Consider the following 23,719-nt stretch of genomic DNA (forward strand, 5'->3'; position numbering starts at 1 on the left):
ACGGCCTCTGGGTAGATGCCCAAGCAGCACCGAGCCAAGCTACCGTGTGCCTGTTCAAGGTTCCCAGTTCCTATGTGATCTGAGGTGAGGCCCTGTAGCTCAAAATTGCTGTGAGTGGGAAGGAAGGAAAAAAAAGGGCATTGGAGAGGGTGTTTGGAAAGAAAGGGTGCAAATTTAATCACATCCCAAAGTGAGCTGAACTGGGCCTCAAGCCTCTGTCTCTGTGGGACCAGTGGGTGGTCAATCTCCCCGTACCCTTGCAGGAAACCCTGAGCCTCGATGACTTGCCAGGCCCAGAGGGCAGAGCAGGCTTCAGGATTATGAAAGCAGGGCTTGCAGGGGTGAAAGTGGAGCCCTGGAGGTGGTCCTAGGAAGGAAGCTCTGATCCAGCACAGGAGGAAGGTGAAGTGCTTAAGCTGTGGGCCCTGCAGTCACACAGCCTGGCTTTATTCAGCTTTGTCTCCTCCAAGTCTCCTTCTCCACAGAGGAATAATCCTTAACTGAACTTGTCACAGTGATGAGCACATCAGTAAATCTTAGCTGTTATTATATTTTCTAAATTAAAAAAATTGGACGAATGGATGGTCTCAAAATAGAAAAAAAAAATCCTTCATTTTTGCATAACGTCGATTTTTGCATAACGATCTGGTCTTTGGAACCTAACCATGATGAGTGAGGTGTGGGTGTACTGCCAAACTTGGTGTGGCACGATGGATCACTTTCACATGGCCATTCTCACCATGGTCTTATAACTCTCACCAAATAATTGCAAATAAGGCGCTTATGGCCCAGCAAGGAGATTGGACAGTTTGCTAATAATAAGGTGCATGGCACCCTTGCAGGGGTAAAAAAACCCTTGCAGGGGTAGGACCATGCAAATAAGGTGTATGGAACCCTAACAAGGGGTATGGTCAGTTTTGCCACTAGGCTTAAAATACAGCCAATCCCAGGACAGAAGAGGACCTCACTACCATCAAAAAAGAAGATCTTGGAATGGAGCATGTCCTTTGGACCCGAGGCTCCTGCTCTGAGAACCTCCTATGCCCAGGACACACAGAGAGGGAGCTGAACACCAGAGATGGCATGAGACAGCAAGAAGCAGTGGCAGAGAAATGGCAGAGCAGAACCAGGAGACTAGTGTGACATTGCAGACTGGATTTCTCAGCCTACAGAGCAAGGTGGCTACAGTGGGCATGCTGACCCATGGAGCGAGAGAGCTGAGAGTCTTTGGGCAGGAGGCTTGTTGGCAGAGGGAGGCACCTCTAAGCACTTGGCAGAGCTAGACTTGCCAACCCATGGAGCGAGAGGTTTGAGTGCCTTTAGGCAGGAGACTTCCTAATGGAGTACAGTACTTCTAGGCACTTATTGGCAGAGCTAAAGAGTTTTGTAACACTTCCCTGAGAAGGGCAGAGGCCATTCTGAGGGGCCCAGGGACCCAGGGGCTAAGGGACAGGCCTGCCTGCGGGCAAGGTCTAAATGCTGTCCTGACCAAAGAACTGTATCCTGAGTTATTCCTGATCCTGAACAGTAATCTGTTACTTCCCTGATAAACACTGTAACTGTGAATATGGCCTGTGAGTTCTGTGTGGCCACTGCAACAAATTACAGAACTCAGCAGAGAAGTAGAGAGTGCTGTGGGTGGGATGGCTGGTGTCAGAATTGGTGAAACAGTTGGAGGGTGGCAGTATGTCTGACTTCCACCTTACAGCAATCAGCTCTCGCTCTTGATGCCAATGACGATTCTCCTCCCTCCCTGTCCTCCTTGTGAAGTTAGATGAGAAGGTCTGAAGCCCCACACCACTTTACACTTGGAAATGATGGTTAAATATCCAGGAGATACCCACAGTTGGTTCCAGGTCAATAATCAGGAGAAGGGAACATTTAAACAAAGGTTCTAAAACACCCTATGTACAGGCTTAGTAGGAAGTGAACACTGAATGCATCAGTCTAATCTCTAATTTTCTGAAAGAATGGATTACTAGGTTTAGCATCTGGGGAAGATTAGCCCATCCTCTGTAGTAGAAGATTTGGCTTAGGCCAGAACCCAGGAGGTTTTATAAGTCAGTTTGATGGGGATAGTTGCCCAGGCATAACTATCAAGGGTTAAAATAACTGATGTAGACCATGCAAGAAGCCTAGGCTTTATGGCAAAAGAGGTTCCAGTTTAAAAACGGAATAAAGGTCATCAAGACTAATTTTGATGAAAATTAAGTAACTCATTCAAAAACGTGGTGGGCTCTAAACATGATGAAGGTAGTATTTCTTGGTTAAGATGGTTAAGGTTTGGGGGACAGTTTTATGAGGAGTTTGCAGAGAGGGAAGAAAGATTTTGGAGACAGCTGTGGTGCACGTGGAAACCCTGGTGGCATAGTGGTTAAGAGCTACGGTTGCTAACCAAAAAGGTCAGCAGTTCAAATCCACCAGGCGCTCCTTGGAAACACTATGAGGCAGTTCTACTCTGTCCTACAGTGTTGCTATGAGCTGGAATCGACTCAATGGCAATGGGTTTGGTTTTCAGTTTGGTAGTGCACGTAAAACATGCATAGAGATGAAGAAAAGTATCTCAAGGAGTTTTGTTGCATCTTAAGATTACAATTGCTTTTTTTTATTATTATTTTCGGCTATCAAACTGTATTTCTTTGACTCAATGTTAAGACAGGGTTTCAAAGGGAAAACAAAAACAAAATAAAAAGATAAAAACAAACTCCCTCACCTTTATGAGGGTATACTGGGTATATATGGTCCCAGTAAGTTTTGCTCAGATTTTATTTAGAGCTTCTGGACTCAGCTTAAGTTTTATCTCCTCCTGGAAGCACTTTCTGACCCCCTTCCCTCACAGCCTCTTCTTTGTCTTTTTTTTCCATAATGCCTCATACACCCATGATTTCACTCAACAACTATCTACTGAGTACCTACTATGTGCCAGACAATATATTAGCATACTTGGGGTACCTCAATGAGCAAAAATTCTTGCACTCAGTGGAGTTTACACTTTAGTTGTGGGAGGGGGGAAAATGACAATCAATTAACCCTTATTTAATTGTAACATAATGATTTACTTTCTCCCTTGACTTCTTGAAGTCAAAGGAGTGTATTTTGTTCATTTCTAAAGAACACACAGTAGGCCCTCAATAAGTACTTGCCTAATGACTGAATACAGAACTCTGAGTAACGGCAATGTTAAAAGTCAAAGACATTTTTAAAAGAGAATGTTTAGGCTTTTATTCCTCAGAACTAATTTATGAACTAGCATAGTAATTAGAGCAGTTGCGTAGCAGAGTTTCCAATTTTACAGATCTAATTTTGGAAAGTTTTATAGTTGACACATTGAATTGTCAAGCATACCCAATTCCAATGATCAAAATACTTCTTTTTACTCAATGTCCTTGAATCCTATAAAATGTTTTCAGTGAAGAATCTTCTATTCTTGGTTGGTTTCTGAAGCATAAAATAAAAATAAGCCTCTATTCTTAATAGGATTTAAACATCAATATAAGTTTTTTTTTTTTTTTTTTTATAAGACTCAATAGGACTTTAAATTTGGGAAGTTAGTGAAGCTTTGTGATTTAATATTCAAACTAACTCTTAAATGGTCTTAACCAAATGCTTATTTAGATATGTATATTTAGTTTCCACAGAACTGCTGTTTCTTAGAATTCACTCTTACTAAAATCTGCTAGAATACAGATATGCTTCTGAGTTTTTCCCTCTAAATACCCTTATTAGAATGATTAGTGCTTGAGGGCAAAGATGATCTGTTCTCCATCCTATATAAACTGCTTTAATTGCTGTCCAACCTGGGGATGTGAACACACCGAGTGGTCATAACGTGCTTATGGGTAATGGTAAGGATCAACTGGTGGGCTGGCCACATCATTTCTGAATCTCCATGTTTACCTGGCTGCACAGTGCCTTAGTCATCCCAGTTGTCCTTTAGCTTATGTTCACTACAGCGTGGTTGGGAAAGAGGAATAAAAGACAAATGAGAACTTTAGCAGGTCTGCTGAACAGTGTGATAATGGAAATTGTTTTAGGATCAATTTAGGGTTTCTTTATTCATATTCATCTTGCCTCTTATTGCCATGGATACATAAGTTGATTTTTATGAATACAGCATTTAGAATGGTAAGTTACAAGATGGAAGTGTATTATACTAAGTCTATTTTTACATCTTGAAAAATAAATGCTTTCCAGATAACTCAAGGCAGCATTGTGAAAACAGACATACTAGGCTATCCCGGCAAAAAAAAAAAAAAATTCTAGAGATGAAACATTCTTTTCTTCAGATCTTGGACCGCCAGTAAATATTGTAGAACTGGGTTTCATGAGTGTGAGAAAATAAAGTTCTAGGCCTGGTTCTACTAATGATATAACAAGAAGCTGATCTGTTTATATATCTCAAGTGATATATTTAAGTAATGAAAATAGCAAGCATCATCTAAATCAAAGACTGCTATTTTTAGCCATTTCCACAAGCCTTTTTGAAGTTAGCAGCATCTTCCTATGCACTATGGGTTGAAGGTATAGAAAAGGAGGTATGGTTCAAAATACTGACCACCTACTGCAGTATTTGGAATCCTACCTTTTGTTGTTGTCAGGTGCTACTGAGTCGATTTTGACTCTTAGTGACCCTACATACAACAGAGTGAAACACTGCCCAGTTCTGTACCATCCTCACTATCATTGTTATGCTTAAGCCCATTGTTGTAGCCATTGTGTCAATCCATCTCATTGAGGATCTTCCTCTTTTTCATTGACCCTCTACTTTACCAAACATGATGTCCTTCTCCAGGGATTGATCCCTCCTGAAAACATGTCCAAAATACGTGAGACATAGTCTCTCCATCCTTGCTTCCCAGGAGCATTCTAGCTGTACTTCTTCCTTGATGGATTTGTGCATTCTTTTGGCAGTCCATGGCACACTCAATATTCTTCTCCAACACCACAATTCAAAGGTGTCAATTCTTCTTCGGTCTTCATTACTCATGAAAACACCATCACTCGGGTCAGGTGCACCTCAGTTTTCAAGGTGACATCTTTGCTTTTCAACACTTTAAAGAGATCTTTTGCAGTAGATTTGCTTAATGCAAGGCATCATTTGATTTCTTCACTGCTGCTTCCATGGGTGTTGATTGTGGATCCAAGTAAAATGAAATCCTTGAGAACTTCAGTCTTTTCCCCATTCATCATGATGTTGCTTATTTGTCCAGTTTTGAGGATTTTTATTTTCCCACCTTTAGAGGTTCACACTTAAGAAGAATTGCCAGATGAGATCAAGACAGGGCAGTGGAAACATAGTAACAAGGGTAGTAGGAGATAGCATGTAGGAGAGTCAAGTTCCATTTCCAGAAAAAGGCCTTTATGTACAGCCGCCACTCATTTGTCAGTGGAAGCTTGTGTGTTGCTACGATGATGAACAGGTTTCAGGAGAGCTTCCACACTAATATAGACCAGGAAGAAAGGCCTTGTGATCTACTTCTGAAAATCAGCCAATGAAAACCCAATGAATCACAATGGTCTGATCCACAACTCATCATAGAGATGGTGCAGGACTGGGCAACATTTTGTTCCATTGTGCATGGGGTCACCCGCCAGGAGTTGGGGCCTAACTTGCAGGTAGCTAACAACAACAACAACAGGAAATAGGACAAGCTCACTGTAAGAATGCCTAGAACGGATGTAAAATTAAATTGCAACCAACTTTTAATAATCCAGGTATTTTTCAAATACTCTTAACCCAAAATTCTGTATACACTTAAGTACCACCAACAACAAAAAAAAGTAAGAAGTATAGTAATAGTGTTTTTACTGTAATCAGAAATTACTAATTCACATGGATTAATTAATGTTTTTTTTCTTTCTCTGGCACCCAAACACACAGACTCACTGACACAAAAACACTGACACACAATTCCAGAATGGGAGCCAATGGCTGGCACTGGACTCCTTATTCCTTGTACCAGCCTGCCTGTTTTCCTTGGAGGGGAACAAAAAAAAAAAAAAAAAAAAAACACTTTTGCAGCTACTATTTTTCTTTCTTTTTGTAAAACCATGACACTCCCACGTAGCACAAGCTCAATTCCAGCCAAAGCATGTGTATGTGTATTTTTAAAGAAAGAACCCAGGTCTTCTAGTTTTGTGTTGGCAAAGTCACCTTTTTTTTTTTTTTTACTGCCAATGCTAATGCTAAACATGTAATAATACTTTATTGTCAGAGCAGGAATCTGCTTTGCTAATTAAATGCAGCCATCAGTAATTACTACTTGTCAGTGTAATCTATTTTAGGGAACTCTACTTTAAATGATAAAAGATGGGTCTGATATTGAGAAGGTGGGATAGGCAGGGTGACTGCTTACTTCCCCAGATCAAAAAAATCACTGTTTTTTTATGATGAATGAGTAACTTTATTGTCAAGATGTCTTAACTGGGTTATTCTGTGTTTCTTTAGTGCATAAATGATAAAGTTTGCAATTACATAGTTTTTTTTCTTAATGTCTGAAATCTAAATTTCACCCCTTTGTAACACCAAGAAGTCCTATAAATAGCTGTTAACTCTTTCACTGAGTTTTATAAGTAGATGATGACTAAATGGTAAATCTGTGGGAAGAGCATCATCGGTGAAGTCACAATCATCTCTACCATCAAATAGTCTGTATAAATGCATCTGCTAATTGCTCACACTGGATTAGACAGGAGGATCAGTTTGATCAGAAAGGGGAAAACTGTCTTTGACATACATTTTTCACTGATATTCAACCAATTCTTCCCTGGGAAAATGTTTAGATTTCAATTCAGGTCTCTAAAATTTGCAAATAAAAAGTCATCATGTTTGCTTATAATACTTAATTTATCTTAACTGATTCTCAAATGAACCTAAAACTCTCTAATAGCACCACATCTGCATGATTAAAAGCAATGTCAGGACAAGGGTAATGGCAGCCCAATTCGCTCCATGGAATAGGTACTGGAGCTGCCACAGATGCTGGCATTGTGTTCAGGGTCTAAGGGGAGCGGACCTTTTGCCCTCACCTCTCCTTACTTCTCCTGACATTTAAAATAAACGTGGTGGCAGTGGGAAAGGGAAGCTAGAGTCTCAAGGAGTGAAGTGATGGGGTGGTGGAAGGATTGACCGAAAACAATAAGCACAGCAGGGTGTCTGAGGGAGGTTTGGTGCACAAGTGGCTTTACCCCACACAGGCTGAAAGACTTATCACACCCCTCACAGCATCCTGACTGCCTCATCCTTCTTCTCCCACCATCTGTTTTATATCCAACACTCCAACAGTCCTTGTGCTTCTGTATAATTAATTATCTTGTTATAGGACTCAACAAATTTGGCAGCTATTCTTCTGAATATGGTCCATTATTTAAACAGAATTAATAATTTGGTTGTTTGTCCCAAGGGAAATGAAAAAAGTTTTCAGATGGAAAGTAATTAAAAAAAAAAAAAGAACTACCTAAACGCATTCTTGAAACACACTAAGTTGGATTCTTCTTCCTGAGCTCCTCCTTTAGGTAAGGGGTAGAAAGTCAGGTGGGAATTGTATAAATTCCCTTTTTTCTGTGGTATAAATTCTTACCTTCTCTACTGAGATAGTTTGCATTATTCCAGATATTTCTAAAAATCTAAAATATTAAAAAATTTAAGTGATCAGCATTCAGTTGAAGAAAGAATATATTGCATAGCCACTGGAATCCTTAAGTAGGGTTTTTTTTCCAAAGGGGAAAACCAAGAACATAAACACGGACAGTGGTAGGGACTCTGAGAAGCTTTACTCCATTCCTAAATTGCCTGTCATATGCCAAACTCAGTCTTTGGTACGAACTGATGATGCTTCTGAAATATAGTAGGTGCTCAGTGAATAGCTTTCAAATGTATGAGTAATGATTTTGAGTTAGTCATGATTTTGTGTTACTGCCATGTTTCTTGCTGCCCAGTTCAGAAAGATAAAGTAGGTGGGTGATGCTTGGTAGCAACTGTTGAGGCGGCAGAGCCAAAGCTATCCTTTCTACTCTCTGGTATGGTGATGGTCAAGGTGGGGAGAACACGAAGGCTGTTCGTTCACATGAGCCCCACAGGCTGCACAGGACTACACAATCACAAAGCACCCCAATTTTCCTTTTCTGTACTGTATTCCTTTCCTCCCTCAGGCTCCCTTTTGCCTATCTTAAGGAGCCAAGACCCCAATGCCTCTCTTCTGGAACAACAAAGTCCTCCTCGTGCCTACTTTACGTATGAGAAAGCCCTAGTGCAAATGTGGGGCTACAGAATGTTTGCCCAGCCCTGCAGTAGGGAAAGGAAGATGGCACAGGCCCAGGCTCCCAGGAATGGTCTTCCAAGACAGTAGGGTCACCTGGACGCAGGATGGCAGCACCGCACTAATTATGCTTAGAGATTTCATAATATTTCTCTCTTTCAGGATAATTACTAACATATCCCCTTTCACTTTCAAAAGTATCCCAGTTTGGATGGGAAATTCCATTGTCCCCTTATAACACATATAAATCTCTTGTTCAGCTTTCCAACATTTCACCTTCAAACATATTTTAGAACATTTAATGTATGCAGGGAACCACCTGCAGTGTGACAATGGCTGATAGTTATGTGATGGAATTAGGATTACAGAAAACTTTGTGGTTGGAAGTGAATAAAATTAGATACTTTTTCAAGGCAACAGAATTATTTGGTAGTCAAGAAGCTGCTAAAAGCAGGGAAAGGCATCTTTAAAAACAGAATATAGTCAAATCCTTACAATAGTATGGTAATTTCAAAGTAAATTTATAACTGAAAGCAGACTGCACTATTTTGCTTCTACTTTTATTATTGCTCATGGTTTTATCCCAGCTTTAAGGCATAAAGTGGGAATATAATAACTGTGTAACCAAGAAATATTAATGTTTATTATGCATTTTAGGGGGAAAACAAAAAATACAATATTTGTTTTTTTAATTTTAGAAATAATGCACCATATAAATAGTTATAGCTTAGATAGTATAGTAAATGAATCAATTTTTAGAGATAGTTTTACTTACGTAATAGCTGGATAATGAATAAGGAAGAACTGATGCTTTTGAATTATGGTGCTGGTGAAGAATACTGAATATCCCAGGGACTACCAAAAGAATGAACAAACCTGTCTTGGAAGAAGTACAGGCAAAATGCTCCTTACAAGCAAGGACGGCAAGACTACATCTCACATACTTTGGACACGTTATCAGGAAGGATCAGTCCTTGGAGAAGGACATCATGCTTGGTAAAGTAGAGGGTCAGAGAAAGAGAGGAAGACCCTCAATGAGATGGATTGACACAGTGGCTGCAACAATGGGTTCAAGCATAGTAATAATTATGAGGATGGCGTAGGTCCGGGCAGAATTTCATTCTGTTGTACATAGGGTAGCTATGAGTCGGAAATGACTCCATGGCACCTAGCAACAACAGTTTTATGTATCATAGTTTTTAAGGTAATATTATATTTTATATATTATACTTTTGAAGGTAATTTCTTACTTTATTTGTATGTATGGTTATTTACCAAGGAATGGCCATAAATATTTGCTACTAAGTATATTAATCAACAGGTCATTTCTATTTCTTTAGTATTGGATAAGGACCTGTGATGTGATTATCATATGTATTAGCTAATCTTTAGGTCTTACTGAAGTTTTCATTTCGGTCATGGTGAAAGAATTTAATGTCATACTTATCTCAAATCTTAAAATAGAAATCAGATTTTTACATCACATTAAGTAGATACTAATAACAGCTAGGTGCAAGTTAGCCTCTTGCTTTATAGGAGGATATGACATTAAATATGTAATGTAATTATTAATCAGTTGCTTCTGAATTGATTCCAACTCATGGCAACTCCATGTCTGTTAGAATAGAACTATCCTCCATAGGGTTGCCTCTAGAGAAGGTTGTTGTTGTTAGGTGTTGTCTAGTCGGTTCCAACTCATAGTGACCCTCTGTACAACACAACAAAACACTGCCCAGTCATGCACTATCCTCACTATCATTGTTATGCTTAAGCCCATTGTTGCAGCCACTGCATCAACCCATCTCGCTGAGGTTCTCCTTCTCCAGGGACTGATCCCTCCTGATACATAGTCTTGACATCCTTGCTTCTACAGAGTCTTCTAGTCATACTTCTTCCAAGACAGATTTGTTTGTTGTTTTGGCAGTCCATGGTATATTCAATATTCTTTTCCAACACCATAATTCAAAGGTGTCAATTCTTCTTGAGTCTTCCTTATTCACTGTCCTGCTTTCACATGCATATGAGGCAAATGAAAACACCATGGTTTGAGTCAGGCACATTTTAGTCTTCAAGGTGACATCTTTATTTTCAACACTCTAAAGAGATCTTTTGCAGCAGATTTGCCCAATGCAAGGCATCATCTGATTTCTTGGCTGCTGCTTCCATGGGTATTGATTGTGGTTCCAAGTAAAATGAAATCCTTGACAACTTCAATCTTTTCTCCGTTTATCATGATGTTGCTTACTGGTCCAGCAGTGAGGATTTTTTTTTTTTTTAATGTTGAGATGTAATCCATATTGAAGTTGTGGTCTTTGATCATCATCAGTAAGAGTGAAATGTAAATATATATAAATACATACAGAGAGATTTAATTCAAGAAAATGGTTTATGTAACTGCAGAGGCTGGCAAGCCCCCAAATCTGTGGGTCATGCATTCAGGCTGGAGGCTTCTCCTGACACACATGGTTGCACAGGTTGACGAACCCAAAATTGGCAGGTCAGATGGCATGCTGCTGACTCACAGGGCTGTGAGAGCTGGTGAATCCCAACATCTGCAGGTCAGATGGCAGGCTCTGGCTCGTGTCCCAAGAACTGGAGGTCAGATTATGACAAGTTGGATGCAGGATCCGGAGCAAGAGTGAGCTTTGCTGAACATCCATTTATATACTGGAGGCAGGCCACACTCCCGAGGAAACTTCCATTTCAACTGATTGGCTGCTCACAGCAGATCTCATCATGCAACTGATTACATTACATTAGATTTCATCATAGAGGTGATTATATTACATTATGGATGTGCAATCAGTTCAATGTCTGCCTAACTACTGAGAGTCATACCTTAGCCAAGGTGACACATAATATTAACCACAAGGCTTTTAATGGTTGATTTTTTGGAAGTAGATCGCCAAGCAAGCCCTTCTTCAATCTATCAAACTTTGGTTACTTATGGCACTTTCTTAAAAAAGGTACAAATGGAAATACCACATGATCCAGAAATCCCACTCCTAGGAATATACTCTAGAGAAATAAGAGCTGTCACACGGATAGATATATGCACATCTATGTTCATTGCAGCATTATTCACAATAGCGAAAAGATGGCAACAGCCTAAGCGCCCGTCAATAGATGAATGGATAAACAAACTATGGTACATACACACAAGAGAATACTATTCAACCATAAAGAACAATGATGAATCTGTGAAATATCTCACAACATGGATGAATCTGTAGGGCATTATGCTGAGTGAAATCAGTCAATCACAAAAGGACAAATACTATACGAGACCGCTATCATAAAAACACAAGAAAGAAACAATCTTTGACAGTTATGAAGGAGGGAAAGGATGGGGTGGGAAAAACAATAACTAGATATTACCTAAGTGGTAACTTTGGAGGATAAGATAGTACATAATACTGAGTAAGTCAGCACAACTTGACCAGGACAAAGTCACAGAAGCTTCACAGACACATCCAAATGCCTTGAGAGACGGTGCTACTGGGCTGAGGGCTGGGGACCACAGTCTTGGGGGACATCTGGCTCAATTAGAATAACATGGTCTATAAATAAAATGTTCTACATCTGACTGTGTTGAGTAGCAACTGGGGTCTTAATAGCCTGCGAGCAGCCATCTAAGATACATCTACTAGTCCTATCCTGGATGGAACAAAGGAAAATGAAGAAGACCAAAGACACAAGGGAAAGAGTTGTCCAAAGGACTAATGGGCTACAACTACCACAACCTCCAACAGAGCAGGAGAAAAAGGTAGAACAAAAATCAAATTCACACAAAGAAAAAAAAAATTTACTTTTCAGAATTCACGTTTTTTACTTATGTACCCTTAGAAAATTGGAGAAGAGGCAAAATGAGGGAAAGGAAAGCAAAACTTTCTGATCTCCCAGAACTGAACCCTCTTCTTCACATTGTGCACTCACTGTATCTTTTCTCCGTCATCTAGCACAATGACTACTGTTTCCTTAGCACTTGGTTTTGCTCTTGGGCTTATAAGCTCCATGAAAGCAAGGTCCAAGTTATTATATCTTCAGCACCCACACAGTGCCTGGAACTTAGCAGTCATTCAACAAATGCATAGTGAATTAAATAGATAAGCGTGTAAGAGAAAGGCATAAAAATATTGGTGAACTGGAGGAAGGGATAAGATTTTTTTTTTCTCCAATAAAAATGTATTTAGAGCAAGGGCAGTGGTGTTTGGTGGTAGAATTCTCGCCTTTCATGTGGGAGACCTCAGTTTGATTCCCAGCCAAAACTCCTCAAATGCAGCCACCGCTTTCTGTCAGTAGAGGATTGCTTGTTGCTTTGATGATAAACAGGTTTCAGAGAAGCTTCCAGACTAAGACAGACTATGAAGACAGGCCGCCAATGAAAACCCTAAAGGTCAGGATGGTTCTATCCTGTCGTGCACAGGGTCCCCAGGAGTCACAGGGCTAACTCGATAGCAGCTAACAGCAGCAACAAATGGTCCAGATACACTACAGTAGGCACTGATTGGGGGATGGGGAGACTGTGTATGCATGGGGGATGGCACTAGAAAATAAAACAATAATAGAGTACGATGCGTACCATAATGCAGGAGCACAAAGCTAACCCATCCCTGCCTTGCAGGGAGCGGGAATACTGCAAAGTAGGAGATGGGTAAGAAAACAAAGAGGGGCGTTGAGGAAGATAAGTTAAACAAGCAAAGAACACTCTAGGCAGAGACTAGCATGTGCAAAGGCATGGACATGTGAAAGAGCATAACTATTCCTTACCTGGCGTCACCCAATTGCCAGGATCTCATGGAGGAGTGACAGGAGATAAGACTCAAATCAGGGCGTCTGCACAGTGGGGCTTTGTATGCAGAGCTAGTTTGAACTTTACCCTAAAGGCATGGGGCTCCGAAGGTTACTAAGCAGGGGAATTACTTGATCAGGTTTGCATTTCAGAAAAAAATTTAACACAAGGTATTCAGGAAGTGATAGCATTAAGAAAAAGTAATGGTGCATGAAAACTCTCAAGCCCTTGATCATTTTGGCCATAGTACAGAGTTGGGAGTCCCTTCTTGTTTGTGGAGGAGCATGGTCACATGCTTGGCTGCTAACTGGAAGGTTGGTGGTTCCAACCTACCAGCCACTCTGCAGGAGAAAGATGTGGCAGTCTGCTTCTGTAAAGATATACAGCCTCAGAAACCCTATGAGGCAGTTTTACTCTGTCCTATAGGGCTGGCACTATTTTTTTTTTTTATAGGGCTGGCTGAGTCAGAATCAACTAGACGACAATAGGTTTAATTTTTCTTGGAATTCAAATAAAATTTGAAATCTAAATGGTGCTAAAGTAACCACTGACCGTAAGGTTATCAATTTCAGAGTAGACAAGGCTATGAAAATAAGATAAATAAATAAGAAAAATAATTTCATTTGTAGAAACTCAGGAAAAATTATAACTAATACTTATTAAGATTTTATTGTGCACAAGGCACAGGCATCATGCTTGGTAAAGTACAGAGTCAGGGAAAAAAAGGAAGATCCTCAAAGAGATGGACTGACACAGTGGCTGCAACAATGGGCTCAGGCATAACAATGATTGTGAGGATGGCACAGGAACAGGCAATGTTTCATTCTATTGTACATAGGGTCCCTATGAGTAGCAACCAACTTGACAGTACCTAACAACAACAAAGGCACAGCCACCAGGACAATGAACAATAACGTTCCCCACTTTAAAAAATCAGATGTCAGGATAGATGGGTACCCCACATTTAGTTTAGATTTGGAAACAGAGGAATATAATTATGCTTAAATAAAAATAAAATGAAGTATTCCCAGTAGCTATACATCCATCTTCTGACTCATCAATCCCTTCTGTACCCCTTTATCTGTCCTGTTTTGTGCCTCCCCTCAACCCCCATGACCCTCTACCTAAGCCCCTCAGCCCCCTGCTTCCCCCAGGAAGCTATGTCATGCCACAGGAAGAAGTTCCATGCATGCCACACCATACCATGTTGCAGGTACGATGGGATAAGGATGACAAGAACACAATCCCTGTCCTTGGGAAGCACTCAGTCAGGTGAGGAATAAACAGTCCTCCTGAGTCTTCTCAGGCGTGAGGAATCTTTCAGATCTCCAGAAACACTGGAGCTCCCAGTTGATGAGCCTTTCCACTTCTCCATGCTGTGGCCTGGGAAGAAGAGCTCCTTTGCAGAGTCGTGTGGTTCTATGCTGTTTAGTTCAGCTTAGAAAAATTACTAGGAACTTCAGGTCACAGGCATCTGGCTCACCAAATGAGGAAATTCCCCTCGCATGGAGCAAGAGTTCCCTACCACTGAATACAAAGCGTGGATTAAACTATTTAGAAAGATCTTGGCAGACCTATACAAATAAAATTATAGTTTCTTTCTTTGCTTTAGTGGCCTTTGCATGTACATTTGAAAACTGTGTGTTATAACAAAGTCAAGGAAGCTAACACTTATCTATCTTAAACTCCTCTTTTGTTTGTTCCAGTGAGGGCACAGGAAAATAGGGAGCCATGGGAATCAAGGCTCGGAGATGTAGGGATGGTGCTTGGGGACTAACTGCTACTGAGAAACTGGTTAGTGTGGAGGGTAAGTATGTGCTTTGGAGCGAGAAGGCCTGGATTTGGGTCATGGAGCCACTTCTCTAGCTATGGGACTTCTGTAGGCCTCAATGTCCTTACTGGTAAAATGGAAATACTAATGACTTATGTCCCAGTGAATGATTTGTGATGATGAAATGTGTTAATATCTGTACAATGCTTGTTGTTTTTGTGTGCCATTGAGTCAATTCCGACTCATAGTGACCCTACAGTGACAGACTAGAACTGCCTCACAGGGCTTCCTAGGCTGTAATCTTCACAGGAACAGACCACTTGTAAAGATTACCAGGTCTTTTTTCTCTCTCGGAGCCACTAGTGGGTTGGGGTTCAAACCACCAACCAATCGGTTAGCAGCTGAGCATTTAACCATTGCACCACCAGGGTTCTAGCAAAATGCCTGGTTAATATTACCCATAAACCAAACCCACTGCCACTGAATTGATTTCAACTCATAGTAACCCTTAGGACAGAGTAGAACTGCCCCATAGGGTTTCAAGGAGGGGCTAGTGGGTTCAAACTGCTGACCTTTCAGTTAGCAGCCAAGTTCATAACCTACTGCATCACCAGGGCTCTAATTAATGTTAACAATTATTTATTATTTTTACAAAGATAAAGAGATAAATAAGTATACGCATTAGAAAAAAAATATGGTGGAAGACTAGTTTCTAAGTTTTATAAGTCTGTACAATGGGGATAACTAGGCGGCCCCCAGAATTATAAGAGTTATAGAAAGCTAGGAATAAAACTAAATTTAATCTTTTAAATTGAGCTATCATGGATTATGCAAGTTTAATGACCCAAGTTAGGAAATGTCTTTTTAGTTTATGTCATGGACTCCACAAGGTATAAAATATAAAAGAGCCAGAAAGAAATTTCTGTGTATCTTAAAAATATAAATGTATTCAACACTTTTAGCAAATTTTTTTGTTCTTCCCCATTCACTATATCTATAGAACAGGAATACATCTTCCAAAGAATTTTTGTGTGAAAATGTATAGCTGGGCCTTGCAAGAAAAAATTGCGAAGGAGCTGTCCCAGCAGCCTCTTCTCAATTTCTGTTTGGCAGAGGCCTTTAAATCCAGTAGCACTTTAATTGAGCTTGAGTTCTGAAGCACATATTCCTTTGCTTCATACATTTCCCTCAATACTGAGTCCACAAAAACTATGCTTTACGGTGTAAAACCACCAATCCATATATCCTTTATGCTTAACTATTCATGACAGAACTCAATGGTGATATTAAAGATAATGATGATAACAACAATATCAATTACTATTTCCTGAACATTTACTAGGGGTCATGCTCTATGCTAAATATTTTACATATAATATGGCAAGCAACGAATCAGTATTTTCATAAACCATATAACGGATAAGATGAGTAAGAATCAGAAAGGCTAAGTAATTTGCCCAAAATCCCACAGCTAATAAGCAGTGAAGTAGGGATTCTAACTGAGCCAGCTGTGTGTGACTACAGTATTTATCCTATAGTAAACACTTTATTTATGTTGAAACACGTTCAGAGTTACTGTGAGTTTTTTTTAATTGACTTGAGTTAGCTATGGCAAAGAGCAGTACAGTGACACTTTTAAATATGTTCTTAAATACTTCCCCAAACTATACTCAGATAGTAAGATTTTTAATATTTTGATAGGATAGTTGTGCTACTTCATTAGCAGTTTAAAGATTCTGTTACTTAATCACGTCTTCTATGCTTTTCTAAAATAAAGGGCACAATTATAGGCAGTTTTCCTTTTGTTGACTTCTAACTTTAAACATTTTCATCAGTTTATTATTTCACCCTACTTACACCATCCTCTTCTATTGCAGGCTACAATCTCATAAAAGTTATTATTCCACATGGTTTCATGGATAGCACTACCCTGAAAGCACTAAAAAACAAAAAACAAAACCTGTTGCCGTCAAGTAGATTCCGACTCGTAGCAACCTTACAGGACAGATTAGAACTGCCCCATAAGGTTTCCAAGGAGGAGCTAGCAGATTTGAACTGCCAACCTTTTGGTTAGCAGCCAGGATCTTAACCACTGCACCATCTGCATTATGACAAAGGAGAATATATATTCAATATTCGATCACACCTTAAATCTATATAAAGACATTTAAAGTGTCTTTACTATAGGGTTACTATGAGTCGGAATCGAATCAACAGCAACAGGTTTGGTTGTTTTTTCTTTTTTTTTCCTTACCTTTGGTAAAACAACTTGTAGAATACTCTGCTTCTGTTCATTCAGTAAACATTAATTGAATGCCTACTGTGTGCCAGGTGGGCCAGGGGGGTAAAAATAAAAAATAAAAAAATAAATCTCATTTCATATCTTAATATAAAACTCAAATTCCTTTGGCAAGTGCCATATATTAACACATAACAATGACCTCTGTGCTGGAAGTTCACATTATAAGGATATTACGGGAAGCATAAAACATTCAGTATCAGATTCTCTGAGCTATTAAAACTACTTAAATATGGAATCTGTTCTTAAAGTTACCTAAATTGAAAGTAGCTGAACCTTTGAAAATTACTTAGTCCATTAAAAACGACATTAAGTTATGGCACTGCTCTAGTATTGCTTTGGTTCAGGTCATGTCACCGCTTCATTATAACTGCCTTCCTTATGGCTTAGCCTTAGGATTCACTCTAAGTTGAAAACTGTCATAAATCTCATTTGCTAGACTATATTTGTAGTTGTTAAAACTTAACTTGCTCCCCACTTGGCTTCCTATTGAAGTAAACTTAAAAATCAATTGAAGAGAGGCAGCACTGCAGAGTGAACCACCTGGCCTCAAATGCCAGCTCTGCCATTTACTACTATGAAGCCTGAGCCATTTATTTAGGCTTGCTGAGCCTCACCTTTCTTGCCCCAAAGTGGGGATAATAACACTAACTTGACCTATCTGTATTCTCTCTGTGAAACAGGGATACAGGGCAGTGACAAGAACTAAATGATTTCATATTAGTAGAGCTTTTTGGATAGTGTCAGGCACTTGCCAAAGTGTTTCTTAAGTAAATTGTTTGAAAAAGTTCCAAATTCCACGGTTTTTTTTTTTTTAAACATTAAACTAGTAAAGTGTTTATAAAAAATACCTTCTCAAGATGGCATTGATTGTACAAACCAACTAATCATGTGCCACAAAGGGGATTCTCTTCCCATCATTGCAAGTTATCAGACAAAAATAAACATAAATATATACTATACATGTTCTATCTGTATGTGTATGTATATGGATGTTTTTATACGTACATACATATAAAATTTATTTCCCACCATGCACAGTCAAGTTAAAGTTGTCTAAAGTCAAACCAACTTTTAAACATCCATTTCTCAACCCTTTCTTAACACTGAAATAGCTTTCTCTCATAAAGCTTTCCAAGAACATGGAAAATGATCAACTGTATCAACTATTAATTAATAGTAAGATGTAATCACAGAACTTGCATGTGAGATCTAGAGAGGTTCATTTATCCTGCTTACAGATTATGTCGATCTCCAGATATAATCTTGTACTTTTGGTAAGTGTTAGCTATTCTGAAAAGTTTTTGACTTAAATCAGTGATTTTTAAATAGTTATTAATAGCTTGCTTTAACTGTACTTCTGTTGTAAAGGTTAAGATAACATCATGACTCCCAGAAACAAAGACTGATTGCAGAGTGAGCAAAATTTGTCAACAGTTAAATTGGATTGCAAAGAAAAACTTACACGTTGTTTTTAGAATTTATACTAAATCGACAGAAAGATTAAAATGTAGGATTTCTCTAAATAGTAACAATTTAACCCAGAATTAAAAGTTTAACTAGTTATTTTTGTTTTGAAGCTCCCCCTATAAAAAGAAAAGACAGGACTTGAATAAAGATAAATTTGTAGTCTGAATAATTATCTTAACCTGATTTGTTCTCTCTTCTCAAACTATTCACCTTTTCTTAAAACGAACTGTAATTCCATTACAAAATAACAATTCCTAATTTAATTCCAAAAAATCTCAGAATATCAACATATGGGAATAAAATATCAAAAATAAGTCAAAAATAAAAGATCATGCATATAAAAACCAATAAGCTATAGAGGTATTCACATAATATCAATAGGCACAACCTAAAAAAAAATAATAATTTTTTTTTTTTTTTTAATGTAACTGCTCATACTCTATTCCGGCAAGGTTTAGCATCATTTTTAGAAAGCATTCTCTCCTCCACTAATTCCCTTCACTACTAAGTTACCTTAAGAGTATTTCACTCACGAATGAGGGCCCCTAGAATAAAGACCATTTTGCCAGACATGTCAAGAGCGTTAAATAAATTCTCTTCGGCTAAAATTTCCATAAGACATTTCCTGTTTCGTACCCAGCTCTAAATCACCATTTCTATTAACTTGCTCATTTACATACAATTGCACTTAAAAGTATGTTACTGTTCTACATTATAAAAATAAAGACACGAGAAAAGTCATGGTCTTTGAATCTGAGTTTGCCTTTTCAATACAACAGGAACATTAGCATTTACTCATAAATGAATACTAATGATATATTCCGATCTGGCACGCTCCACAGAAATCACACACAGAAAGGTAGAGCAGCGCACTGATAGTAACATTTCCGGAAAAGTATTCAGTCAACATGAATTCTCTGAAGTTCAGACACGATGGGTTAAGGATGATGGTGAAATTTATAGCAAGTGCAAAGTTGACTGGTTAACATCTTTTATGATTTTTGAGTCAACAACTCTATGGACCACTGACTTTGAGCATGGTGCAGCTCCCTGAAGTACGCCACCGTTCTGCATTTCTTTTTACAAAGTGTAGGAGTAAGCAGTCTGCTTCTACCCAAAATTTTGCCGTGTTTAAAATAACACCCCAGCTCAGCTTTACATATTGTGTGTGCTCAATAAATAGTTTTTGAATGAGTGAAAATTCAATGAGTAAGAAGGTTATTCATTCAAAAACATGTGTGTATGCCGGCAAATGGTAAAGACAATGATGGAAGCATCATCAGAACACTGCGAGCAGCACCTCCTCACAAGGATGTCAAAGGAAGCAACTTCAAATATTAAAATTTAAGCATGAGGTCTTACTTAGCCTAGAAACCACACTCCCATTACTTGCTGTAAAACCCTACTGCCTACTATGTTCATAATTTCCCATAAACCTACTTAGCAAGTTGAAATGATTATTTTGCATTTATTAATGATGTTTCTACGTATTTTATTAAGAAAAGAACTCTTTAAAGTAGCCCAGAGTAATGTCGAAGAGACCAGTTTTCCTTTTCACTGTTAAGGCTCCGTGCACTGGAAGCAGAAAAATTTAAACAAGTTTCCTTCCTATCATTATGTTCCTTGTAATTCTTGTGTCACTGGTGAATAACTTCATTTTCCTAAAGAAGCCTGCCCTGATTCTCATTCACAGCCATTTTAAGCAATGAACATTTGTAAACAGAAACGAGGAGGAAAACCAATAGTATTGTTTTCATTTCTCCTTTTAAAAGCTTCAATAGGAGCAAACACTAATGTAACATTAAAAAAAAAAAAACTGCTACAGCATAACTGATGCCAATAAAAACATTTTAAAAAACTGTCATGACTTTTGATATCCAAATTTGTAAACCTCTTTTATGGTTTATTCTTCAACTTTTTCTTTGGAAAGAAGTTGAACATATTTGAACTAAATTGTAATGTAGAATCCTGTGTCTAAAGCCCTGAAATATGTGGAAACTGCTGAGCAAACCTTTCAGAAGTACTAGCTTTATATTACTTCCAGCAATTCAGTTTAGAAAGGACGCCCACCCACACTTGCTCCCCACCCCAGCCCCACCCCGCACGCTATTGATCAGCCTAAGTTTACATAAATCAGAGAAGAGTCAGTGCAATTAAATGTATCCACGAAGCAACATGATACAAAGCACTTTACAAATATTAAACCTCCCCTTAAGGGATCAGTGTTCTCCATGAAGAAGCTGGTATTAGAGGAGAAAAGGAAGGAGAGTGAGACACCCACCGGGTGAGGATTGGGGAGACCAAGGTGCTGAGCAGCAGCTCCCCTGAGTGGGTGCTCTGAAACCCTCAATGAGGAAAGCCGGAGAGCGGAGCCCACCAAGGTGAAGAGACTCGGGAGTTGAGGGAGAGGTTTCCTCGACGCTCACCTGGAACTACCAGGTAAAGGCATCCACCAGGCAGTCTGAGCGCTCCTTTCCCGTCTTCTCTTAACCAAGGTGTTCACCCAAGTCCTAGGAGCAGGAGTCTACAGCTCCAGGCAGTAGCCGCTGCGACCTCGCAGACCTCTTAGGAAAAACAATCTGACCACCCCCCTTTCGATGGCACCGAGCTCCCAAGTGTACGTGTGTGGGGGAGGGGGGAGGATGACGCGCAAACTGGGGCTGGGAGTGCCGGCGGGGGACGAACTGGGGCTGCGAGAGGTGGGGGCCGGCCAGGGAGAAGGCGCTGCGCGTTAACTAAGCCCTTGCCTGCCCTCTGCCTGCCCTCTGCGCGAGCCTCACAGCACCCCACTCACCCCCAACCACCCTCGCGAAGAAAGCAATAGCCCCACAGCCACTCCGAGAAGTGGCCGAGCGCGAGGCCCCAAACTCTGTTGAGTGCAGTGAACGCGTATTCTTCCTCAAAAAGAGCCCAAAGCTCTGCGCCCACCTCTCAGCAAGAGAAAGAGACAGGCAGACGGAAAGACAAAGTAAGTGACTGACTCTCTAAATTTATCCGGGGAATAGCCCGGCCCTTCCTCATTTCGCATTAGTTTAATCCCCAGCCCCAGCAAACGTCTCAAAAGTCTTCCCCAGGCAGTGCCCAAGAGAACCGCACCCCACAAAATGCCTTAGACTGGCATCGCATGGATGGCTCCTCTCGGTGACTTCTGCTCTTGTTACTCCCCCTTTCCCCCACCACCACTACCCAAATATAAGAGGACTTAGCCCGGTGCGACCGAGCCCCTCCCCGGCACGAGGCGGGCAGCGCGCCCTGCTCACCATAGTTCCCGGCGGCGACGGTGGCGCGGAAGGGCGGGAGCCCAGGGCGCGGGGGCCGGCGGCGGGGCGCACCGGGCTACGGGGTCGCTCCTGCGGCCGGGGCGGGGGTTGGTGCAGTACTTTCTGATGCCCGGGTTTGGGCTCAGCGGAGAGCAGGTCGGCGAGAATGGGAGCGAGCGAGCCGGGTTGTGAGTGCGCGCGTGTAAGAGGCGGGCGGGCCCCACACGCAGGAGACAGCAGTAAGGTCCGGGGCGGGGAGCGCGAAGGGGGAGGAGGCGGCGAGAAGTAGTGGAGTTTAGGGCGCGTTTCTTTCACTTCCCCAAGAGGCTGGAGCCAGGTGCGATAGGGCGCGCTCCCGCGGCGCGGGTTCGCCACGGGCTGCCGCTGGAGCCCGAGTCCGCGCTGTGCCCCGCCCCGCAGCCGCTTTGCGGGAGGAGGTGCGCATCCTCCTTGCCCCACCGGGCACCGGCGCGGCCACCGACCCTGCGCGCGGAGGGCGAGAGCCTCTGGCGTCCTCGGTGACAGCGCCTCGGGCAGCCTGCTCCCTCCCGGTCAGCTCAAAAGACGAATGGACAGTGCGGCTAGGCTCTTCCCTTCGCCGTTCTCGAGCTGCCGGTGCCAAGCTGTGCGGGCGCTCGGCTCCCCGCGGCTGGCGCTGTCAGGGCCGCCGCCCGGCCCCCGGCGCGCCAGAGCCGGCAGCTGCCTCCCCGAGACGTGCCCAGCTGTGTGCGCGTGTGTGTGTGTCTAAGCGAATCTCTTCCCCTCCATCACTCGGGCGCGCAGGAGGGACGGGTCCCAGGCGACCAGCTGCAGAGTGGCTGCCAGTCCACACCCTCCCGGCTCTTTTCCCACCCACCCCGCCCCACTTGTCCTCGCCCTCCCCCTCTTCTCCTGCTCCTCCTCCAGCTGCTGCGCTGTAGCTCCCAAAGGCGGCGGAGAAACCGCAGCGAAAAGGGCGGAGGAGAAGGGTGGGGAAGGAAGCGCAGGTGTCTTCAGCCGAGAGATGGGCTCACACACCGGAGCGGCTTGCTGCAGGGAAAGGGAGGGCAGGGACTTAGGCGGAGAAGGGTGAGGAAGAGGATTTACCGGGAAGCGGAGGTTTTGCAAGGAGCCCTCGTGGCGCAGTGGTTAAGCACTAGGCTGCGAACCGAAAGGTCAGCGGTTCAAACCCGCCAGCCGCCCTCGGGGGCGTGGGGAAAGATAAGGCAATCTGCTTCGTAAGCATTACAGCCTTGGAAAGCCTATGGGGGCAGGTTATACTCTGTCCTATACGGTCGCTATGAGCCCAAATCAACTCGAGGCAATGGGTTTGGTTTAGTCTTGAGAGGTCCTGCGGTTAAGCCACTGGTCAGGTCAACAGTGAGGAGGGATAGCCTTGTGGGCACGCAAGGCTCCCTGATTGACCGAGATCGTAGCTTGGGGAACCCGTGGAGGTGACTAGGGTGGCAAAATATGGAGGTCGAAAGGACCGAGCAGTCTCTGAGGATCTGAGGCCTGTCTCTCTGGGTTGAGGTTAGCCTAGACCCGAGCTTGCGGCTCACAGATGTCCAGGGAGCCCACGTGTGGCTCCAGCGTGCCAGGCAGGAGAGCTGGAGGGTGTGAGGGGTCTGGCGGCGGCGGCGTTCTCAGAGCTGTTGTGTGCATCCCGAGTCACAGGGGGCGATCACTGCCTAGCTGGGAAACAGCCCAGGGTTTAGCCTTAATCCAGGTCCCAAATCTCAAATGCGAGAGGCACACTTGCCTTCCCAAATCAGTTTGTAGCGTGTTTGTCACTATGCTCTTACCCACCCACTGCCGTCGAGTCGATTCTGACTCATAGCCACCCTGTAGGACAGAGTAGAACTGTCCCATAGAGTTTCCGAGGAGAGC

At 41.7% G+C, this 23,719-nt stretch overlaps 1 protein-coding gene across 5 annotated transcripts in view; it reads right to left on the reverse strand.

Annotated features, from left to right (window-relative positions):
* Positions 1-22,196, reverse strand: part of HS3ST5 (heparan sulfate-glucosamine 3-sulfotransferase 5) — a 361,222-nt gene extending 339,026 nt beyond the window's left edge. For 3 of the 5 annotated variants that reach the window (XM_049899323.1, XM_049899286.1, XM_049899313.1), the window contains exon 1: positions 20,872-21,760. The gene's annotated coding sequence lies outside the window, so the exon portion shown is untranslated. Of the gene's footprint in view, positions 1-20,871; positions 21,761-21,850 lie in introns of those variants that run through there. The other 2 variants (XM_049899304.1, XM_049899295.1) reach the window with 2 other exon arrangements.
* Between the last annotated feature and the right edge of the window lie 1,523 nt (positions 22,197-23,719).

This window comes from Elephas maximus, chromosome 1, assembly GCF_024166365.1.
Source record: "Elephas maximus indicus isolate mEleMax1 chromosome 1, mEleMax1 primary haplotype, whole genome shotgun sequence".
In the NCBI taxonomy this organism is placed as follows: domain Eukaryota; kingdom Metazoa; phylum Chordata; class Mammalia; order Proboscidea; family Elephantidae; genus Elephas; species Elephas maximus.